A 23,450-nucleotide genomic window follows, 5' to 3' on the forward strand; every position below is an offset into this window, starting at 1 on the left:
TTGCTCTTCGGTAATCGGATCGGGCAACGTTTACATTTACATACTGACACTACATTTTCATCATAAAACATATCATCTCTTGATAATGGCCTCTGCAACTAGCCCGAAACGTCGAGTAAAGAAGGAAGAAGGACACACGGTGGAAACCCAAAAATCTACTACGATAGTAATTAATTTTACTGTGATTCATATACATAGGTATCAAACATAAATCAATTAAGATTCTTAGGTACTTATAATAATATTATCTATAATTTTGAATGCTAGTATTTCTCAATCTTATACGTTACTAAATTAAACATCATATTAATCAACTTTTTCCGTACAAATAAATCTATTTATCTCCCGCTACGAGACAAGGGAGCTAAATAGACTTATTAAACCTTGTGGTCTGCCGTATTGAATTGGAATGCCTACACCGAAAGATTGTGGTCAGAATTACCTTTAAATAATATATATTTGAAATAATAAATTACGTATAATATTTACGATACTTATTCAATTTTCTTTGGTAGATTCTTTTAATAATTGCAAGCCTTATAAAAACCTCAGAAATTAATTATTATCTTCCTAATTTTAAGTTTAGTTGATTTAATAACAATTTAAAAATATATTTAAAAAAAAAAAATGAGATTATATTTTTTCGAAAATATAAATCATAATAATATGATTAAAAATACGACATTATCGTGAAGCTTGATCATTTTGACAGAAGATGATATTATATAACGTATGTGTTACATATAATGTAAATAATATATAATATTATAAATAATAAATTTAATATGTTAGAGTGACGCCGAGCAAGAGAAAATGGTGCAATAGGATTTAGCGGGATTTTTAAAAATGAACGATCCGTGAGGGAAAACGATTTATGTGAGAACGGTAGATCGGAGTCCCACTGTATTTACAAATAAATACCAATTTATTTACAAACAATTTATAATCAAATAAATTTTCAAAAGTTACAGACACGTTTAATTAAAATGTTTACTCTGTATTTTTAGATGAAAGGATGCCCAAATGTGATGTTGCTAGAGCTTTTACAATTAATTAATGGCTGTATCCGGGTGATTTCGTAAATATAAGAGTTTTTAGCCGTTAATTTTATCAAAAAACTTATTATGTTATGAATGTAATGATGTATTTTTATAATGCTGGTAAGTCACACAAACTGATTTGACTAAAATATAACTATTATATTTCCGTTAATAAGTTTCTACATTTTGTCGGAATTCGGTTGGCTTAAAGAACAGGCAAACCAGGTTGACATTCTATTCAGACATCCGCACCATATGACTGAACTAGATACAATATTATGTATTTACTCTCAGCGTTGCGTGAAGCTGCTTGGTTTGGTCTCTCTTATCTCATCGTTACTCTAAAATTGTGCTACCCAGTATTCGATGCTAATATAATATATTCTCAAAGCTTAGTATATGGTTACTTTGAGCTTTCGTAAAATGCTGTTGCTTGCTACTGTAATAATGAAACAGACAATTAAGCATTATATGGTTTTAACCAAGTACAGTCATGAATCCCTGCTATTACGCATAGAGTTGAATATTGCTCCAGCCGGTAACCGGACAAACCAGAACATGACAAAACAGAACAGCCAGGGGAAAAATGAAACATTAATTTTTGTGGAATCTATTTAGGTTAGGTTAGGTCATTATTTCGTTGTACCTAGTCACCCAATCATTTTGAACATATCATATTGAATAAGATGAGATATCCAAACTTGCAGGCAACACCGTCCCATTTAAGTCCCGTTTATTTGACGCTTTCTAGCGATTAAGAATGTAGAAGTTAAGTATTTAATTTGATTTATTATGGCGTATTGAAAATCTGTGCTATTAAAAATCTATCAATATAATAGAGATAGGACAATTTTAATATTAAATTTATATTTTTCCTGAGAGGTCATAGTTATATTTATCGTAGTTCTGTTTTGTCACTGTTCTGTTTTGTCATGGAACCGCTCCAGCCACCCCAATTCGGACAATTTGCAAAGTAACATAATCCCGTGATGTGCATTACGAGGTATTCAAAGATTTTGTTACTCCCGATAATTTTCCAGCCTTAGAACATGAGACGAATTGTTATGCAGCCTATCGATCGTCCATCGAATACCCTCAATTGAGTTGTCGATAGGACAGGATCATCAGTATAATCCAGGGAGCACGGCTTCACTGTCGGTGTGACAACTATGCCTCGGGGAGTAGGTATAAGAAATCAGTACTTAATTAAATGAAGCATTTGATTTAATTTATAGTATTTTTTTTTATTTTATATTTTATGAACTGTCGTTGTATGGTGGCATACAGTTACTTCAACGTTAACTCAATAGAGCTGGTCAAGCAATGGCAGGGCCCGTTCATTTACGTCGAGCGAGCGGTTCGCTGATAAAATGCGCTGGCCTCCACAGGAAATGCATGTCGAATTTATAACGGAGAAATTGCATTGGCATTTCGTTAAAGAAAAAGCTCAAAGCCACTTTGCTACTGAATGAGATTTAATTTGGTTTATTCTCCAATCGAAGTGCTCTTAATAGATCCATGTTTTTATTTTGTTCATTTAACAAATTTAACTGAATGAATTCATTGGATAAGTGTATTGACTTTTCACATTTTTATTACAGTGTCCTCCTAAAATAATTATTATTAAGTACCATATTATTATTATTATACCATACATATATTATTAAGACCATATATATAATTAAGTATTCTTATGAATCAAATTTTAAGACATATTATATTTTGACGATTTCAGAAACAATCAAATTGAGCTGGTATTCATTACAACGTTTTTCTTAGCTCGTATTCTTGTTTGTCCGGTGGTTCTTTGTCTAATTCAAATCTTGCAATCGATTTTAACTAACTTCCCGACTAGCTAGATATTTAAAATCTTTAGGGCCCTATGTATGAGATTCCCAAATTCTTTATAAGCTATTTAACCGATTTTCCATCGAATAGCTTATTACACTGTTTGTGACGTAGGCGATCTGACGTCACGCGCCATTAAAAATGGCTGCCTCAGCTGTCACTTTCAAATGTCATTCTAATTTTGCATTCATTGCAACAAACGTTTGGTTGAGGCCCTTGTTCGTTTTGTAGATTCTGTAAAACATTTGCGAGCTTGCGTGCTGTTTACAAAATACGTATAATTTTGATCCCTAGTCTATAATCTAGATAGTAGGTAACTGATAAAATGCCTCGTACCTATTTCGCTTGCAATATTTCTCATGGAGACATAAGATGGACTTACGTAAGATTACGATAAAATATCTCCGCTAAACCACCGCAAAAATATGTACCTACTGCTGTATCTGGCATTAAAATATACAATTGGAAGCATACTGCGTTCTTCAAAATATTATGGTACCTACCTACCTACTTAATTATTGTAAGATAACTGTAATAAACAAGGCACAACTCTCAAATACACTGGAAACATCAATAGTTGTCATACGGCGATTGGTATAAATGATAATATTATACAGAGATCATTACATAGTATTGTCTAAATCATTTGCATTTTCTGTCATTTATTCTTATTCTGTTTTGACATCTATTGAAGTGAAGTTAGTCATAATAATATTCAGTATTGCCACCAAATGTATTCAGTGTTGCCACCAAATGGAAAAGTTTACTGGCAATACAACCTTTCGTACAGTAGAATAATTATAAAATACATGTGATAAAATAGCTGATAAATTATTTAAAGTTCATAATAATTATTAAATTTATATAGTACCGTTCGCACACTTTCAGACACATTTATAATTTCAAAATTTTGAATTTTTTCTTGGGGAATGAAATTTTATAATACGAACACCATGACACATGAGAAGTCACATTCGTGACGTCACTTAACAGCTAATTACGTTTGTACTCATGCATACAAACGTGCAGTATATAGCCTATAAGGTTTGCCAATGCATTTTTTCAATACTTTTAGCTATCTTTAAGTAGAATTGAATTCATTTTCAGTTAATTCTGTTATGTATAAAAAGTTATTTCGAAACAATTTCGATTAATATATACATGCGTTACTATGGAAATCAATATGAATGTCAAAATGAAATTTCAGTATTATTTCTCATTTTCAAGAACAAATTTTTTTGATCGTTTAAGCTAGTCAAATCAAGTCTATATGATTCAACAGTAAATTTAAAAACGTTGTATATAAAAAGTTCTTTTATCTTGTAGTTATTTTATTGTCAGTTTTAAAGTCGTCATTATCATCACTAGTTTAACAACCCAAGGCCGTCCTAGACTTCTTCGAGAATTGATACAATCCAACTCTGACGAATTTTGCACCTGTTATCTAGTATGCCTCATAGCGGTTGTAAATTATTGTTCTTTCTTTTACACGGTCCGTCTATTACTACTAGATTTGTTTTTCTTGAAAGAGGTTGTAAAACTAGGTTATGTAGTATACGTCATTCTTCTCCTCCTGGTACGGGTTATATTATACCAACGTATCACCTTTCTCAAAAACCGTGTCCGGAAACTTAGTTTGCCGTATCACACTTCACCATGCAATGTTGTATCGGAAACATTTATGTCCGTATATTAAAGACCGTCCAACATCTCTGGGTCGTATATTACTGATATAAAATTCACGTCTAAATAAAACACAACTTGACGGTTTACACTTTACAGGAAGCCAGCAGCAAACAATTTTTGAAAATAGCCGATATACTGGATTGTTTGTTAGGTTAGGTTAGGTTTTCATTCTTGTATTCATGAATTTTGCCAAAATCAGCTATGAAGATTGAATTTTGGTTCATATTGAATCTAATAAAATTGGAGACCGTGTAGTTTAAGAAAGCTCAAATAAACAACAAAAAATATCGAGCGTTTTGGTGGGAGTCCAATACACCGGTTAATATTAACTATTTATATTTTGCTATCTGAGGGATTTTATGCTTGGTTAAATGATAAAATTAGCATATACTTGGTTTTTACTTCATTGATCTTCAGGCCATATTTTTGCAGACGTTTTCATATTAACGGTCTATAGGTACAGTATGAAATATTTTTTTATATTTTGTTCATGCTTTTAAAATTACCTAAAATAGTCTGATCATGTCAAAACAATATAATAGTCTTGAACCGACCAGCCTTGAATATTTTTAACGCAAAGCCATCTGGAAGAAGGATTATTGAAAGCCCTACATTGTGGTAATTGGATGGTGTGAGTCAAGATGCGCGAATGATCAGATCTTGAATGAAATAGGATTATGAATGATAGACCGGATTGGGGATGGTAACTTGGATAGATCATTGCCTACTCTAGGCGATTGCATGACGAGATATATGTGTTGTTATGAATGGCACAAAATTGTTTCGTTGAAAAACATTATAATATATCAATTAAAGTAATTACTATTATTGAACACCAATAATTTAAGACGGTACTTCAGAGAATCGGCAAATAATTTTCAACTATAGGTGCGACGAAATTTTGGACTCGCTGGCAATCGGAGAGCGAAAGTCGAGCTGTGAATATGTCAATTTGTTTCGTGATGGCGACGGGAGTATTAATTCTTAAATCGTCTAAAGATGACTAAAAAACGTTACCTGAAACGTTACGTTACGTGAAAAAGAAAACATGTCAATTAATATATTATTATATTTACTAATAGAACAATAAACAGAACATTAACCATTTAATATATATTTAATTATATTCGCATGATTTATATGACAAATTATATTTCGTTCGGCACGCGTCATTTGCACAATCCGCGCATCGCCTAGCCACGATCTTTTTAGACCATGCCTCAACTGAGCTATAGCCTTAATAATGATTAGAACTAGCTATTATCGATCGAAAACAAATATTGTTAACTGATATATTTATATGAATAGCTGTGATAGAGTGGCGTTTTGTGTCTACTTTGATTTTGCTTAAAGGATTTGTATGCAGTTTGTGGACGGTTTTTTTTAGACGTGGCTAGATATTACTTCAAATAAGTCTGTATAAAATATTAGTCGATTGAATATATATAAATTAATAAATATGATATTTATTGTCAATACTGTATGTTTAACGGAAGAAGCGTAATATGGGAAATGTTATTGAAGATAATTATGTACTACAATTTACGCCATAGTACGAGTACCTAAATGTGGAACATTTTTTAAACTATCATGAATTACCATCAAGTAAATCCAAAATTATTTAAAAATGCTAAAGCATAGAATCTCTACTAACTATTAATAATCAGTCCCTGGTAATCAGTAGAATGGTGAAATCACACCTGAGTAATTAAATAAAACAAAGTCTCATTAGAAGTAAATAACGTGGTCTGTTTTCGATTCCGTGTAAATAATAGACGTGATCGAAAAGCACCTGTGTACCTACCTGATTGCAGTTCACTAATCAAGTTACTGCACAATTTACCACGACTAGATTGGTTCGCGTTAAACTAATTATGTCTTGTTGATACTCCGTGGGTATATCAAATAACGTTCAATAAATTGAAGGTATCATTTATTTTTTCAATTAATTCAGACTAAGTGGTGTCTTCGGCCATATCCGCACCTTAGTTGGAGCATATGGACACCTCGCGGCGCCTCCAAGAATCCGTGTCCCTCGCCAGTCCTCTAGCTTCATTCCAAGTCAAACCGGCATCCCATAGTTCCATCGTATACACTCTATAGATAGTATTTAGTGGCTTTTCTGGCATCCGCAGCTCGTGGCCGAGCCAGGTCTAACGTCGCCTTTCTCACTCGCATGGTAAGAGGCTGCTTGCTTTGTTTTCTTATCTCCTCGTTGCTCTTAAAGTCATCCCCACATCCAGTCTCCATCGTAAACATCTGTTTTCGAAGCTTAGTATACGGTTGCTCTGAGCCTTCGAACTGTGCTATGATTCGCTACCGTAAAGCAACACCGTCTCTCCGTAAAATGCCATCTCCCGGTGGTGGGTACTTTATGATATTTTTTTTTGTCATCATTCCTTCCATCCTACATTACTTCTTTACATCCTACTTCAGATCCTTCAGGTACTTCCTACTCAGAAATTTTGAAATCTTTCTATAAAATACACAGTTCCGCATTAGTACCAATCCTAGTTAGTTTTGAAGTAAAAGTTTATACGCACTGTACATCAATTGAACGTAGTTATGCAGAATGTAACCAGTCCACAATAATGTCGAGCTGAGATAATCGCACTTTAGTAACAACATGATTGTTAAAAATGTATGTAAAAATGTAAAATGTCAAATTGTAAATAGTATTTTATTTCAAGAATATTTTTTTTGCGGCTTGGCTATTTTCAGCAAAATGTAGAGACAACCTTCTCGCATCTGATCTATATCAAATCTCATTTTTTTATTTTTTGTGGATTGGTTACTTTCTGCATAACTACGTTCAATTTTGCTAACAGAATAAAACCGTTGTAAATGGTTTTAAAATCGAATAAAAGACGCACACGGTAAGCCTTGAATTACTAAAACATTAGTTATTAGCAAACCACAGTAATAAATTTTACTGTGGAAATATCAGAACTTTGAGAAAATTCACTACCCCCAAAACTACTTGACAAGGTGGATTTAGATGAACGAAGCGGATTGCTTCGATTTCGAGTCAACCACGTAAATCGCTCGACTTCTATGTAAATTTATTACAACAAGACAAAACAGAAATCGCAGGTGATATTTAAATATATTCCATCGTGTACTTGAAGCACTAAATACAAGCCATAAAATACACTCCCTATTTGGCTATTTTGTCTTTTACGTATACAAATATGTACGAAACGAAGACTATGCCCTACTGATGAGTCAGAGTAGATACTTGCCGAGAGATGCAGGTTCGATCTTGCTGGTTGTCTTACTTTTTTCAAAATAGATTTTTTCTTTTGGTTATAATATAATTATTATTTTCTCAGAAGTGTTTCAAAATTATGTATGTTCAATAATTAGAATGTGACATTAAAAATAATTTATTCAATGAATAAACAAACAGTTAATTAAAAATAATTAGTAATTTCAAGTAAGTTACAACAAAAAATCTTGGAGTGATCCGTGACGTCAGTTAGTAATTAAAGTAATACATACTTTGATTTAAAATACTAAAGCCGATCGCCAATAGTAACTCGTTTTGGAAAGCTCTTCAGAGAGTATTAAGAGCCATTAGTTAAAATTTATCGCAATTCAGTATGGGGTCTATAGCATAGTGGTATATGTGCATGGTCGCGAAATCCAAGAAACCCGTGAGATGCAAGTTCGATTCCTACTAGGTGTCTTACTTTTTTCAAAAAAAAATCTATTGGTTATAATATATTATTTTCTCAAAAGTGTTTTGAAAACTATGTATGCTCAGTAATTAGAATGTTACATTCTTAAATCTTGTGAATTATTCGTTGAATAAAAAAAAATGTTACATAATTATATTTGTAATATGTATCTATCGAAAAATCGTATATCCGATGAATTGATTTCCCCGCCGTATCCAAAAATTATTAAAAAAGCTCACCTTGTATGGGAAACTAAGAATTATTTAGAATATTAAAAATTTATATGCTAAAGGTTGATATGTAATATTGAAATGTAGTGATACCAAGGCAATACTTGAAGAGGGCTGGAGAAGACAGATTAACAATAGTTCTGTGCCATGGTAGATAGATATATATAAACATTTTTGGATTAAATGCATTAAAAGATCCAATACATTATAAAGATAAACTGATTACGAAAACGTGGGTTTACGTCACCAAACACTGTATTTTGTATTCACAGTGGTATCACGCTGTATTCTTCGTTTTGTGACGATAAGTAATTGCGTATAGCTGCATTGATAGAATATTCTAATTTATAGTTGTTATATTAATAATTATTTTGAAATTGGTTATTCGGGGAATAGATTTTTTGGATCTAGGACGATTCGGACCCGGGCCAACTGGGCGCCATGCAATCAAATGAAATTCGAAAATAAACAGATGTAGGTACTTACTTTAAAATTATATATTTAATATTATTATTTATAATATTAAAATTATTATATTATTATTTAATATTTAGTCAGAATTTAAATATGCACACGTAAATAATGATTTAATTATGCAGTATATTCAATTTCAGGCCTTAGGCGTGTAGCCATTAGATACTTATACATTCACTGCTGACCTGTTAAATACCACATTTAATTATTATGCTAATTGCTACACGCCAGGCGTGTCTTTAGCATTGACCGAGTTGTGATAATTAACTGGTCAGCAATGAATGAGAATAAGCAAAATGAATTAAAACTACTAAGTAGTATAATATAAACTGATTAAAATTCCTCGTCTACTTTTTGTATAAAATCCTAACGAACGTATATTTATTTCATTCGACAGTGCGGCACCCAATTTTCCTGGCGCCCAGTTGTCCAATTCCCGATTTTTCCATACACTTCGGTAACTTAAGAGTCAACTCTAAAAATGAAGGCATGAAAACTGCCCCTAACCCAAATTACTTTGACGTCACTTGGGCACTTAGCCACTCAATTATAATTATAAAATTGCTTAATGTGTATACCCTGTCAAAGAAATTTGTTTACATTGCAATTTTTCATCACGTAATAAATTAAAAAATCTCACGTTCCCGATTCTAACTCGAGCGCTGAGCTGTCTGGAATATTGCTCGAAACATGTTGACTTTGCATATAAATTACAGCCAAGGTCCAAACTTATCAAAGAGTCTCGCCCGAAGTTTGATCGGCCTGTTTTATGGCTTGGAAATTAAATTGGAAACTGTAAATCACATAGACTGTTTTGTACAGACATTCCTTTGAGAATGTTTCACAATTCACGATCAACCAGCACCTACCCCTGGTGCTTCAAAATTATTTTTGCCAGACAGTTATGTTAATAATAAAGTATTATTTCTCTTTGTAGATTGAACTACCTGGCACGAATAGCAATTTATTTGTGATTAAAACAAAGCAATGTTAAAATTTTACAAGTTTTTTTACATTATATACTCACATAATTACACTGCTCAATGAAGAACTTGCATTGCTCTCTTTACCGCGTCATTCCTATAAACATAATTATTTCATCAAACGAGAGAGCTATAATTATGTCTCATGTTAAATTTTCTAGTAACTATTGAGTACTGAATGATACAATTTGTATAGTAATGGAGATCATAACGATGTTTGCCATCATCACATATATCGGCAGAAAAAAATACTAACAATCAACTAATCACCAAACAGATAATGTAACTAGGTCCATCGTGTACATCCGCAATTGATGTAAAACTAATTAAATTTCCTTGGTTGTATTATAATAATAATTATACGATTGCAGTTCAAAATAAAATTATATTATGCGTATCGTAATAACAACAAGTAAAATAATAAGAAATAATATTAAACAGTAGAAAACTGTAAATATAAAAAAATATAAATTAGATACAATGAAGTACACCGAATGAGCTAAGCTGACCCTATTTTAAGAATTTATAAAACAACGTCCACCTATACTCATCTCACGTAGGTGGAATATATCAACATCCGAAGCGATTTGGTTGAACAGAGTTATTGCGCTCCCAATTGGCATCACCAATGGCAGGTTAGTTCTTGTTCACTCATTGGGTTGAAGAAGAGTTCACTCATTAGGTGGACCATAATACGAACACCATGCTACGCTTCCAAGAACACCTGTCTCTCGCTAGTCTTCTTACGTAATCTGCAGTCATACCAGCATCCCATAGGTCAGCCGTAGACAAGCACCAATCACGGAGAATCTTGGCCATGAAATGAGGCGCTTTTCTTAGCCACGTTTAACATTTTTTATCTTTTGTATGGTAACGTGAAGGAAAATTCAGGTTTATAGTTTAAACACTATGTATAACTTCTCGATAATATTTTATTTGAAACTATACTTGAAAATTTGAAGCCTATAAAATACTAATATGGTGGCCAAACCATTTTTTTTATAATAACCTTTTGATTTCATATTTTATTTTCAATGACAACACGTTTTTTTTATGGTGCTGTATACTAATTCGAATTCATACTTGACATTTTCCAATTGGAAACACACGAAATACTAATATGCTACTAAAAATTACAATGATAATTATTTTCTGATCCGAATAATTTAATATATTTGAATGAAAAAGGTTTTCCAAGATTGTTGTATAAAAATATTAATAACAATACAATTTTCATAGAGTTAAATAAATACTACTTTATCTTTATCGACTTATAAAGCTTTATAATAAGCTTTTATAATAAACATACAATAATCTAGGTGGAATATGAAGCGTGAACAACGCCCAAACTCTGCCTGATTAAATACATATAGATATTTTTTATTCACCTCAAAGTAAGATATAAGTGCTTTTGTATTCGAGGAGATTTATTGGAATGCATCAATCTTGTGAGGGAAGACAGACGAGAGTTCGAATAAGTACATGAAAATGACGAATCGACAATCCATCCTCTTCTGCGGATATTCTCACCCCTTGCTTATATTTATTTACCCTCTTTTTAATGGTAGGGGTTTTATTTCTTCACATGAAAAAGGTGTGGGAGGACTTAGCATAAATGCTAAATAAATAAAGTTTTTTGATACAACCATAAAATGTTTTTACATGTTGAAAGATGAAAATGTTTTTTTTCTGTGGATATTCGTTGTTTATGTATATTTAATATACATTAAAAATAATATAAGATAATTATAATTATATAAATATAATGAATAATTATTCGCTATATACATAATAATTAAAATGTAAGTGCAAATAATAACACTACATATATAGGAAATGAGAAATGTTTTATGATATACCTACATAAAGTATACAAGCTAATTATCGTGGAATTTGTTATATTATATTATAAATACATATTATATAAAAATATTATAACAATAATTTATTAATTGAGTCAGCTTGATAGAATTCCATTTTATAAATAAAAATATAAATTCTATTAAATTTTACAAGATGTTTTTTTTTGAGTCGATAGCTATTTCAGTTGTTCATGAAAAATCCCGGAAGAGTAAGCCTCGCTGATCTGTAATGAAAACCCAACATGATTTACTTGGCTATCAAAATAATATCAAAAACACTGAATGGGATCGGAAAATAGATATTTTCATTAATAATTAGGATTAGCGTACGTTGCCGATTGCGGTATTCCGAATAGGTGGTGAGAATGGTTTATTTTAACACAAATTTTAAGGTTCTAAGTTCCGTATGTAAGAAAAATCTGAAAAAAGATTGCGCATCGTGATAATATGGTGCATGTCGGGCATAACGCGAAAGGACCACAAAATAAATCAACATATTTTATATTATAAGGAGGCAAACAATAGTAAGCGATGTGATAGAGGCTTCCAAGCAGATGAAATTGCAGTGAATTTAACATGTCGCTGGTTGAGTACAACCGCTATATAAATTCCAAATAAAATACAAATAAAATGGTGCCCAAGGGACACTAAATGATCACATAGACGCCCTTAAACCCACTCTATAAATGAACTCATAAGATTCTGTGGATGTAGTAGTAATTAAATTAGCAAATGATAAGGCAGGTATATACAAGAGATAGGGAAGGCCTTCACCCTGTACTGAATCGACTCTAGATAATTATGATAATGATATAATTAATACAAAACCAATAGTGTAGACAAAAACCACTAAATTGTCGATTTCTGATTAAAGAATAGATACAATTAATGATAGTACATATTTTATGGTGATTTATAATATTACCTAAGTTTAAAATTTATCAAACAACTAAGAGTAAAATTGATGGCGTGGACATGACTTTACTATGAAACTAGTATAATACTCACTCTAAATCTTTTGTGAGCGGAAACTGAGACACAAAGTTCCGCCTAAATTTACAGGAAAGCTAAAATGCAAGGTAGATAGGCACTTAATAATTCAGGTATGTTTGAAATATTCCTCGGTAACTGAATGAAAATGAGGAAAAACCTTTGCGAGGAAGGCTTTTTGGGGAAGTCGAAAGCTGCAAGTGGAACGGAGCCGGAGCTTAAATAAGCTCATCTCGTTTTTTGTTTACATTTTAAGTATACGACGCTTCCTGTTCTCGCAGCCTTCACTTCGCAAACACTTTTTGTGCAGTTTTTTTCCAGCAGAAAAGAGCTTTCGTATCTGAGGCAGAGCTTTTTTTAGACTTTTGTTTAATCTTTTTGTTTGATTCCAGCATCGTTAGTAAATATTTGGGGTAATGTAATTTAAACGCAAATTTAAGTACCCATAGAAAAATATTTATATTTGAACTAAATATCTAATCTTTTCTAAATAAAAAATAAATTGCATTTTTGTATAAAACGTAACTGCTGAGTAAATTTGAGAAAAGGTGTTTTAACGATTCTTATCCCAAATAACTTCAATTAATAAAATATTAAAAATATTAAAAACTTGACCTCCTCGGTGATAGTATTTTTTTTTTCAAATAATATGGTGAAGTGTTTTTAAAATTTGATAACGGCTGCGAAAAATGTATAAAATCAAAATGACGGGGCAGAAAATTAACAAATTTTACAGTTTTTATACTGCAATTACAAACATTATTAACTAGTAATAATAAAAAAAAACATGATTGCATTTAATTTACTGTTATATGTATTATGTTCGTGATATTTTTTTATTTTCCCACAGCTTATAATATTATTTAAATTGTCACTAACAAAATGCTATCATTTGAATAATAATTAATTGATAAACCTAAATAATCCTTTAGTCTACCATAATATTAAATGGAGCTACATGGTTTTTGGCAAAAATATACTACAAAAGTATTAATTGTCCGAGTAGACTATATGTTTTGATTAATAATATATTATTACTATCATCATCATCAGCCTGAATCTATCCACTGCTGGATGAAGGCCTCTTCAAGCTGCTTCCACTTCTCTCGGTCATGTGCATTGCGATGCCACTTACTTCCGCAGAACTTTATCATTTCATCGATCCAGCGGCCTCTAGGTCTACCTTGCGGACGTTTTGCACTTCTTAGATACCATTGGATGACTAGATTTGTCCAACAATTGTCTTTTATTCAAGCTATGTGTCCAGCCCATCTCCATTTAAGTCTTTTATTAAACTCTATTACATCGCAAACCCTTATCTGCTTCTGTCAGTGGATATGGTTACTATATATTATACTAACATGAAAATATAATTTTCATTGTATGGATGGCGATTGAGTCTGCCGAGGCGATTTTTTTTTTTAAATTTATCTTAAATTTATTTAGTAAAACTAATTTAAAGCTACAAGTATGAGTATTCTCTTAATATTAATATTTTATGAAAGATTGCAAGTGAAAAATCATGATAGATTAAAATGACAATATTAAATATGTTGAACGCTTTGTATATTAATTTAACAATTAAATTAGTTATACACTGCATTAACATGGATCAGAATCAGTGTTTTTCCATTCGAAAATGTTTTAAGGAATCGTGAAAACTTTTATTAATATTTTTCATAATCAATAGACAATAGAGAGGCAAAAACTAGACTAAAATGTTAAATATGGTTCTTAAGAAGATTACTGAGCATCTTATTGATGGCTAAAAGAATAATTAATTATCATGCACAAACCCCACATTCAAAATAGACTCTCCTCGAGTTATCTTTACCGGAATCTTCAATTTTGTGATCATATTATAACCCGCAGGGACGTAAAATTAGATAAAATCGTTACATTTGAGTAGGTATAAGTTTTTGGAGTAGACGAGGATGGTCTGATGAAATACATACTACTAAATACCAATAGTGCTAGAGACAAGGGCATGGAGAACCTAAAATATCTGGGTTACAATTCTCAGCTGAAGGGTCCCGAAGAATAATAGTTACCTAGTAGTATTGTACAATTATAAAAAATGAAATAATCTAGACCAAAATGGTATATTATTATAAAATACTTGGTTGGGCCAAATATGGTAGCTATCATTCCGTATTTCCCCACCTACTTCACATCCTTATTTATCCTTGTCACAAGACAATGCAAGCAGCAATTACGGGTCATGAGACGACTGTGATTGCAAATAACATATTGTTTGCTAGAGTGACATCAAGAAAGTTGTCGTGAGCGGGCTTGTTATAACCTAGCCGTCGTTAACCATAGAGTGACTCAAAATGCACATGCATGACCTTCGTTGCGCTAAATCTAATACGTTTAGAGGCAACGTCGCGTCTATCATCCATCCTGAACTCTTCATCATCATTCTTCCCAAAACCAAGTGAAACCGTGAGAGTGACATTCCGAACCGTCTGTTTACCATGAGTGCGTTAAAACCGAACCGGCTTCAGCGCGCGCCAGCTCTCTCAACATTAAAAGGTTAGTGTCTGACATTCTGGTTAAGCCAGCCCTCCCTAGATCCGTAATCTACCAACCACCATCTTCAAATTACAGGCCACTGCCGAAAGCGCCACCAATATTAAACTATAAATTTTATTCTAATGGATCTAAGTTTTGTACTATTGTAACATAAATCCATAAGAATTTAAGTTGAAATTACATTAAGTATCCTCAGTCGATAGTATTAATATATATGTATACTAGTCTAAAACGAGTAACATTATATGATTATAGTGGGTAGTTTTTTTATCTGATTTCATTCTTCTATTATGGCATAATCCGACGAGCGTAGTTTAAAATTTTACGATCGATTGATACGAACAGTAAATAATATTGTAAAGTTACACAAGAGATAAAATCCGCCATGTTTTTTGATGCATCTGATAATGTTTGATTTACAGCCCGCCATTTTCATTTTTGTGGTTTAACAAAGCATAAAGAGAAATTGTAAAATGTTAGTAGATTACCTACTTTTATGTAGTACCAATTTTGTAGATATATTATATTAATATTGAATAATTACTTTACACATTTTGCTGCGTTTTCTATTTATCTATTTATTGATTTACACAAATATTATTATATGCCATAAAAGTTATCATTAACATGAAATACGTCCAAAATGTAGAGATATTACTGTTATAGTATTAATTAGTTTAACTAAGACGTTATTATTATAAACACGTCGCTTGGTAATAAATGTAAGTATGGCTATTCATTTGGCCCATACACTTCTACCATTATTATGGGTAGACAACGATAAAGAAAAAAAGTATATTATTGTTAAATTATAACAAAAACAACCAATACAAAATATTTAAAACAAAAAAAGAAATAAATTTAACACATAAGATACGGAAGATATTTACATCACTAGAAAATGCATTGATTAAGCTCATAGCCAACAATTTTGGTGCCCGATAGGCCTGACACGTTTAAAGTTTTAGTCTAGAAGTCATGCTACGAAGTGATTAGTAAATTAATAAATTGGTCTCTACTGATAAAAAAGTGTATATTACTTTGAAAATAAAAGGATTTTCAATACATTATTTACATCACATTTCCATGTTCGATTATAAGAGGATCATAGAGGTTTTATTAAAAAAAAAATTATTTTTACGAGAAATGTATCTTAGCTACTTGCTGACTGGCTGGATCCAAAATACATTGAAAAATACTATGTGAATTTTCCAGACCCGAATTTCAAACTCAAGACCCACGACAGTAACGTAACCACTCCGCCGTCGTGGGTATAATCTATTTATTAAGTATTCAATAATCTAGAATTATTATTAATTTAACGATAAAATACTCTCCTATAAAATAAACAACGAAAAGTTACGGTAACGATAAGGGAAGAGCAGTTTATATTTTTTGAAGCTTATAAGTCGAATTTATCATTATGATCATGCGTCAGCGTATTTCACTATGATTATTATTATGAATGGTGCCATCGCCTGGCCAGGCCGCCGACCACCTCCAACATTGCTCTCAACCAGTTTTTTTCGCTTGCCCTGGAATTCCAGTTTAACACACCGATAGTCTGGAAGTATTTTCTACTCCACCCAGCTACCAAAGTCGTGGTTTCCCAGCGCGTAATATTATCTACGCCATTGTCTACGTCAAGCGCTTCAACGGTGATATATCGATATCGAGTATTTCGATATTTATAAACTGTATTTAAATATCCATTTAATTGCATACACTGCAATTTGTGATTAAACCATTACCACCCTACTCCCTTTTCATAGATTGGTGCAAGTATCCTTTTGAATATATTATTGCATTCAAACACCATTAGTTTTTAAACAATTCGTAGAACACGGGGTCTATGTCTCGTATAAAATCGTTTTAATTTAATTTATTTTATTGTCCCATAAAAGCACCTGTACTAAGCTTTTACAGATAATTTAGAACAATTGTTTTCCAAGAAGCCTACGACGCTTTTATAAAATACTCGAGGCGCTCACTTTGAATACAATCGGTGTAGACTAACAATATTATATTTCGTTCACGATTAAAAAGTGTTTGTTTGTTATACCAAAGTACCGGTAAAAATCAAAGTTAAAAATATTTATTTTAGCTTTTAACTTGTATTACTGATGTAACACGAAATTTAGATAATCAACATCAGATAAAACCAGGCTTAAGAGGAAAAGGGTTTTTTTATAATTCAACCACCTGGACTCATTTCACCTTTGACTGCGACCCTTTAAAATGTCGCTGCGGAGATACACAGGCTGTACACGCCCGTAAAATAGTGAACGCTGTACATTGTTCAGGATAAAAAAATGTTCACAACCGGAACAGCACAGGTGCGTAAAAGTATATTTACACAACGTATACGGGTTTATCGGTTGATATTGAGAACAGTAGAGCTCACCGCAAACTAACCGTATGGATAATTTAACCGCATGGATGATAAATTCTTTTTTTACTATTTCCTTATTTGGTAAAAACAGGAAAACAAATTGAATATAACTTATTTATTTGGCTGAGTTCAAACTATGCCAAACTATAAAGGAACCAATCCAATATTTCTTAATAAACATTGTAGGGTATATTTTATCTGGTTGAAAATCATCAAGAATACTCATAATTACACATTACGCGACATATAAAAAGTATTATTGTACCGCACGACGGTATCTCGAACGGATTTTATGAGCAGCGTTAGGATAACTATATTTTTAGGGTCTAGGATAGTTTGGCGCTAGGACAACTGAACGCCACGCAATTCGAAAATAAATAGACGTTAGGTACTTTTTTTAATATTATTATTTATATTTAAAATATTATATTATGATTTAATAGTTGGTGAGAATTTAAATATGCACACGTCAATAATGATTTATACGTGCATATGTTTAAGTTTCAACGAAAAAAGAGTTTTTTATTTTTATATAAAACCTTAGGCATGGTAATTCTCAATCCGCAATACAAAACATTATGTTAAGATTAAAATAAATTAAAACTACTAAGTAGTAGATAGAAACTGATTAAAAGTCATCGTCTACGTTCTGTTTACGTGCCTACGACAGTGCGGCGTCCAATTGTCCTGACGGCCAGTTGTCCCATTCTCATTTTTTAATATGTTGTTCATACCACGTTGTAAAATAGTGGTTTACATAGGGTGGTATTAAACATACTGTTTTGATAATCGCTACCTAGATGGTGTAAGTCGTAAAAAATTACGTTAATTATTAATTACACCCCAATAATTTAATTGTGATAACATAGAGATAAAATCCTCATATAGAAATAGGCACAAAGTAGTTGAAACAAATGACAATCATTAAACAAACCTAATCATCTAATAGCACTCAAGACGTAGAAAACAGTCTGTTGAAAGACGTAAAAGATAAAAGGAATAGAATCAGCTTAAATATACCAAGATAATGGTGAAATGTAATTTATAATTACTTATAATATAATTTAATATATTACAGAAACACGTCATTTTCATTTGAATAAGATACTGTACTGATACGGTACGGATAGGTATAAACTGGCTTTAAATAGGAGTTTGCAAAGCGGAAGCACCCTGGCGTCACAGGTGCAATAAAATACTCGTCATTTCAAGATAACTACGGGGTGTGATAGCTCCGCTCCGTCACTGAAAAATATCTACGTGTTTGCTTGGTGCTTTTTTTACAACTGCGTGTATTTTTAAAAGTATGCCATTAGAAGCGTCGTTACGAGTATACGTGAAGTTTTATTACAATGTTTCATAATACAATATGTAAAATTGTATGCAGTAGGTATTTTTATGGCGTTTTTTGGTTCTTTTTTTAAAAATCACTCATCAATATCAAGTAACTAGAGGTTGTGATCGTCAAATTATCAGAATAATAAGAATCATGAATATTATGAATAATAATCATGAATAATAGGAATAATATCAAATCTCAAGAAATCAGACAAATTTTCCGTTATTTCGAGAATTCAATTTTCCATAAATCAAAGATTCTCGAAAAATTGTCACTAGACTTATACTACAGATTTATAGCCTGTTGAAAAATTAATCTCAGTTTTATAAAAATTTGACCGGAAGAGCTAAAAAAGGTCCAACTTCCAATTAGAGCGCAATATTTTATTAAATTTGTCAGAATTTTTTTGCCCAAGAAGGAGTAATTTTGTAACATAGTTGATTTCTGGAGATCATTGAGTAAACAAACTTTCTTTATTTCGATAAAAATAAAAAAAAATCGGGAAATCACAAACGTATTTGCAACATCAGTTTCTTCTTTTTGCATCTACAGTCACTACACATATTCATTTTAATTCTAATTATATTTTAGTTAGAAGCAGATATGATAGTGGCTCTATGTCTGAGCCCCGCTTTAGTTTGGGTATAAATATATATATATATATATATATATATTTTTTAAAATAAAGTTTACTTAGGTGTTCTTTCGTGTACTTTCTTTTTCTTAATTTTTACTCATATTACCTTTTATTTTAATATGTATTTTATTATTTTTATGTCATGACCCTTTACATTTAATGTGAAGGGTATAAATTAATAATTATTTATCAAGACAATAAATTAGTTACTCAATGAGATATGTGAACATGGCCATGTGGACAAGGCCTGAGAATGAGAGGTTTTAAATTCTCAGATGATGTGGTTTGCGTCTTGTAGTTTCGGCCACATGGAGTTGCTTGGCAGCAAATCCACCATGGTGAGTCAAAAATTGACTTATGTCGTTACTAGTCACTTTACTTACAGTTATAATAAAATTGAGGGGAGGTAATGTAGAAAGCTGGCAGTATATTTATTTTGAGCTATTTTAAATATAAAATTATTTAAATTTTACAACGTCAGCGAAAAGAAAATTAGAATAAATACGAGTACCATAATATTATTTATAATTAATTATAAATTTTATGGCTATTGAAACATTAATATTATTTTGGAATATAGATTCTCATTCCAAGGAGATGAAAAATATAATATTTGAAATGCAAAATTTTGTAGGAAGTCTTCGCCGTTTGATGTTAATCAAAAGTTAATATTCCGATAACATCGACTTCGCATGATTTTCATTCTTTTATTATTCCTGCGTTGAGTCAGCATTTTAATAATTGCTATATTCCATTCCAGTATTGCCAGCAAAATATAGTAAAAGCTCATAAAATATTACATTTACTTTGGGTGTATTAATATTTTCATAATTTATTTATTCAAGAATTCTGTAAAATAAATACTATAACATTATACTTCCGTCCAATATTCCCTATTATACAAACGACAAAGTAAGTAGCTAGTAGATAAAACGATTAAATATTATAATATAGTATATTATTCTAGGTACCTGAATCAGATTACTACTATGAAAACTTCGGTAAACACAAAAAATCGCAGATCTTCAGTACACTTTTGCGTAGGTATAGGAAACATCTAATGTAAAATAAAATATAAACTTTTGTGAAATAGTTGAATTGCTATTTATGTAAACGAATGCCAGAATTTTTTTTTGCATGATGTTTGTGGGAATCACATCGGGGTCACCACTGTGGGAGTCATGGTGTTGTGGAAGAGGTCGAGACTTGGTGGTTGCTCCGATGGATGGAGGAGAGAGTTTTATTTGCAGCGTAAACAGTCAGTACTAAGTATGTTACAGTAGTTATGTTACAATACTTATGATTCTATTTCGAGGTCCGAGCTCGGTAGAATTAGATGCTGTGCGGAGCGATACAGAGACTGAGATACCAACAGACTGGGAATATATTATATTCGAGTCACATGTCTAATGAATAATTTATTATGATCCGCTATTTCTTTTATTGACGTACTCACAATCAAAATAATATCTTGAAAAGAATATTTAAGAAATAATTATTATAATTGAGTCAGCTACTCTATATGGAGCTTACGTCATTGGATATGGCTGACCAAGTGGAAAAACGGATGTTGCGGAAATTATAATTGTAGTAAGCTATTTACTGAGTTTATCGTAATTGGACACTACAGGAAATGAATTTTAAAGAATTTTCAATTGCGGTCAGTTATTTATTATCGCCGTAGAATCCGCAGGAAGGAGCTTACATAAGAACAAGCAGCATCTGTCAATAGGGAGACGGCAGATCGTGACACTAAAAGTGCAAGATGGAAGTATCGTGCGTAACTGGGATCATCTACTGGATACTGTTGTAGAATTTTACAGTGCTCTATACAAAGATGACACTGACATCAATTCAGATTTTCTGGTGAACGGAGAATATGGAGATCCTCTTCCCGAGGTTACTACCACAGAGGTGGAATATGCTATAATGTGCATGAAGAGTGGGAAAGCCCCGGGAAAAGATGGGCTGACTATCGATGTTCTCAAATGGGCCGGGAGGACGGTGAGCGAAGTGCTCGTACGTCTGTTCACGGTTTGTCTGCACGAAGAGAACATCCCAGATACATGGAAAAATGCATGCAATGCAAAGGAGACACTGAAGATCTGAAAAACTATCGACCAATAAGTCTACTGCCAATTCTGTATAAGGTTTTCACGAAAATACTCTCAAACCGTCTCGAAACAGTTCTAGACGAGAACCAACCAAGAGAGCAAGCCGGATTCAGAAGAGGCTACATTACCATGGATCATATTATACAGGTCGTCAAGGAAATCATAGAGCGCTACCAGGAATACAAACTGCCATTATATATTGGTTTTATAGACTATGAAAAGGCGTTTGATTCCATCAAAAAAATCTCAATTATAGACGCCCTTAGCAACCAAGGAATTTCCAGACGCTACATAAACATATTGAACAGTATATACACTGATGCCACAGCATGCGTGAAACTCTACAAACGGTCGTGTAAATTCCCCATTAACAAAGATGTCCGGCAAGGTGATACCATTTCACCTAAACTATTCACCGCTACTCTTGAGGATTTATTTAGGAAAATTGATTGGGAGGAAAAAGGTGTTCCAATTAATGGGGAGCACCTCAGCTACCTGCGCTTTGCAGATGATATTGTTTTACTCTCACAATACCCGAAAGACCTCCAATGTAGAATGCAAGAACTGGCGGATGTCAGTCAAACGGTCGGTCTAAAGATAAATGTATCAGAGACAAAAATGATGAGTAACTATTTTTCGGACCGTGCAATTATCTGTATTTATGGCACCCAACTCGAGCAAGTCAGCAGCTACGTCTATCTCGGACAGCAGGTGTCCACAGCTGATGGAAGCATGCACGATGAAATTGTTCGAAGATCAAAGCTGGGATGGAGTGCTTTCGGACGTCTGAATAGTATCTTAAAGAGTGACCTACCATTACGTCTTAAGCATAGGGTGTTCAACCAATGTGTGCTACCCGTGCTCACGTATGGCTGCGAGACGTGGACCCTCAACACGAGAGATGTCCAAAGGCTAAGGGTCACACAACGAGGCATGGAGAGGTGTATGTTGGGCATCACGCGAAAGGACCGTAAGAGAAACGAATGGGTTAGGAAGCAGACAGAAGTACGCGATGTAATAGACGTAGCCTAAAAAGCTAAAATGGAGATGAGCGGGGCACATTGCTCGACGAAAGGACAGCCGCTGGACAAATGCTGTCATCCAGTGGTACACAAGGGGCATGAAACGGCCACAGAGTCGCCCTAAAAGCCGCTGGATTGACGAACTGGTAAAGTTCGGCGGAAATACGTGGCAGCAAACGACACAGGATCGAGAGAGTTGGAGAAAGCTTGGGGAGGACTTCATATAGCAGTGGATTGACCTTGGCTGATGATGATGATGATTTAATATCGCCGATCAATATGCCGACACGGATTGAGTTGTTTATCCCCATATATTTTTTCGAAAATAATTTTTCTAACAGGTACAAGTATATAAGGTGTTTTCAAATTAAATACTTACGTAAAATATACTATGATTATTATAAAATAGGTACTACATATTACGTAAGCCCTAATATTTAATTTTTATTTTAATTATACCGTTATTTTAATATAACAATAATCCTTGTGTGCTGTATTGCATAATGCTATTTCCGCTACGTCAAAGATATATTATTTTGTTCCCCAAGTAAAAAAGGCTTATAGGGTTTTCCAACGTAGGCAAATCCAATTGTCATTTATTTAAATTTACTTGTCGGC

General features: G+C 32.6%; 1 protein-coding gene across 4 annotated transcripts in view; it reads right to left on the reverse strand.

Moving 5' to 3' along the window:
* KaiR1D (Kainate-type ionotropic glutamate receptor subunit 1D) overlaps positions 1-23,450 on the reverse strand; it is a 545,285-nt gene that overhangs the window by 502,152 nt on the left and 19,683 nt on the right. Inside the window, exon 1 of one of the 4 annotated variants that reach the window (XM_085942317.1) lies at positions 9,986-10,033. The exons of the other annotated variants lie outside the window; for them this stretch is intronic. The gene's annotated coding sequence lies outside the window, so the exon portion shown is untranslated. Of the gene's footprint in view, positions 1-9,985; positions 10,034-23,450 lie in introns of those variants that run through there. 4 annotated transcript variants of the gene reach the window in all.

Source organism: Rhyacophila brunnea, unplaced genomic scaffold (assembly GCF_057557595.1).
Source record: "Rhyacophila brunnea isolate RB1 unplaced genomic scaffold, BYU_Rbru_1.0 scaffold_14, whole genome shotgun sequence".
Lineage (NCBI taxonomy): Eukaryota > Metazoa > Arthropoda > Insecta > Trichoptera > Rhyacophilidae > Rhyacophila > Rhyacophila brunnea.